Here is a 2546-nt window from a genome sequence, read left to right on the forward strand (position 1 = left end):
GTGAATGCGATACCAATACATGTATCGCCGATACAGCATCACCGATTCGTTATTGTAAGAAAATAATGAACCTGATATACCAATATTTCATTTGGATGACTGATGCACTGTAAAAAGTGTTTTTCAAAATCATGCGTGGATATTTTGATGAGGTTTGCACCACAGTAACAACTGCATTATTACAAGCGACAGGTTCGTAGCACTAAATGCGTTCTGTAATAAAATCAAAAAGCCGTTCCTTTATGGCCAAGGAATGGAGGAGAGGGACCCCTGCCTCTTTCACACTTCTTGAGCGTCACTGTCAACACCGCAAGCGAACGAGAAAGAGAAACCAATCAAAACACACATTTAAAAACAGATAGGTAGACAGAGAGGGAGACAGAGAAAGGGAGAGGTAGTGTGAGAGGGAGGAAGAAAGAGAAAGAGAGAGAGAGGGAGGAGGGAGGAGAGAAATAGAGAGAGGGGGAAAGAGAAAGATAGAATGAGTGAGGGAGGGAAGGTGTCACAAAGATATATATATATATATATATATATATATATATATATATATATATATATAAATATATAAAGAGAGAGAAAGAGAGAAGGCGAGAGAGAAAGATGGGAATGAAAAGAGAGACAGGGGGAGGGGGAGGTCGAGAGAGAGGAGGTTGGGAGAAGGGAGGAAGAGCAAGAGAGAGAGTGAGTGAGAAAATGAGAGGGGGAGAAATAGTGAGAAAGCGAGAGAGGGAGGGGAGGAGGAGAAATAGATAGAGAAAGGGAGTGAGAGTGTGTGTGTATCAGAAAGGTAGTGAGTGAGTGAGAGTAAGAAAGAAAGAAAGAAGAAAAAAAGAATGACGAAGAGAAATAGAAATAAAGAGATAGAGAGTATGATAAAGTGAAAGAGAGATGAAGAGAGAGAGAAAGTAATAATAAAGAGAAAGAGGGAGAGAGAGATTGATAAAGAGAAAGACATAAAGAGAGAGAAAGGGAGGAGGGAGATAAAGCGAACGAGATAAAGAGATAAATAGAGACAAAATGAGTAACAGAGGGAGAGAGAGAGAGAACGTGAAAGAGGGAAGGAGGGACGGAGGGAGGGAGGGGAAGAGACAGGGAGTGAGAGAGAGAGGGTGTGTGAGCCTGTGTGTGTGTATGTATGTATGTATGTGTGTGTGTGTGTGTGTGTGTGTGTGTGCGAGCGCACACACAAGTATACGTTAGGCAATGATATATAAACACGTATGTATGATTTGTTTCGTTCATCTGGAAAGCACTTTATCTTGTGCTAAATCCTGATGATGGTTTGCGCTATCAAGATCCTACAAGCCATGGCGCTTCTATGCGGAGACGCATCCACACTCGAACAGCAGAGCAAGTAAACACACGTTTGCTTGTTTCAACTCAAGCAACTACAAGTTAAGTGGTTGAAGATGAGAAATAAATTTATTCCCTCTAAGGATTCATGATATCTGGCATTTTATATGTTTTCATGCTGACTGATTGTTAGTTCATAGCTTGTATGAACTAACAAAATTGGTAGAAAGATCATCCAATTTGAGGATAATTGGTTGCGTTTTCACTTTTAAAGAAAAACAGTATTAGAAGAGGACAAATATTGGGAAAATCATATAACTCAGAACAATTCGTTTTTAATAAAACTTTTCCCAATCCCCTTTATTTTCCATAACTACTCACAGTCTTTCCGCAATATTTCACATTCCTTCATTGCATGACCTGTTAGCTGATGTATCTCGTTCTCTACTTTTCTGTTATATTTGTATTTTCTATTGTCTTGTTTCTCAGTTCACTTCTATCAAGAATATATGCATAGGTATACAGATGTGTAAATATATATATATATATATATATATATATATATATATATATATATATATATATATATATATATGTATGTATATAATATTTAGATTTGAGAAAGTCAAAGTTTTTATAATACCCTTCTCAGGTTAATGGAATAACTATTTTCAGACATTCGAAATGTCCGAAAAATCCAGGAAGCTGAAAGCTTGTTTCTTAACCCAATACTAACAGGGTAATTAAAGAAAGGGGAGACAACTAAGAGAAGAAGAAGAAAAAAAAACTGACGTCTGGGGAATCCGAGGAGATAACAGGGTTGCCTGTGAAAGGCAACTCTGGCTTAGCTGACTCTCCTTTGAAGTTGGACGCAAGGCGAACGAAAATTGCAACTCGAGGCCGCATCATTGGATGAGGGAAAGTGGTCTCACTCCCAGTGAAAGTTCCAGAGAGTTGGGTATCTCACGATCTGTCGTTTACAGGTGGATGAGATGGGAGGAGGAGGGCGCCCCGAATGACCGCTCTCTTCCGGTGCTCCACGGAAAACGACCGCAGACCAGGATGCTCAAATCCGGGAGGCGGTGGTCAATGCGGTCAAAATCCAAGAAGAACTACAGCTCCCAGTAACAAGTCGCACGGTGAGAAAGCGATTGCACGCAGATGGGATTCATCACCGTGCACCAGCTGTAAAAGAGAGGTTAGCCGAACGTCATCGCCAAGGTCGTCTCCAATTCGCCCAGCATATAGACAAA

Source organism: Penaeus vannamei, chromosome 11, assembly GCF_042767895.1.
Source record: "Penaeus vannamei isolate JL-2024 chromosome 11, ASM4276789v1, whole genome shotgun sequence".
Taxonomy (NCBI): Eukaryota; Metazoa; Arthropoda; class Malacostraca; order Decapoda; family Penaeidae; genus Penaeus; species Penaeus vannamei.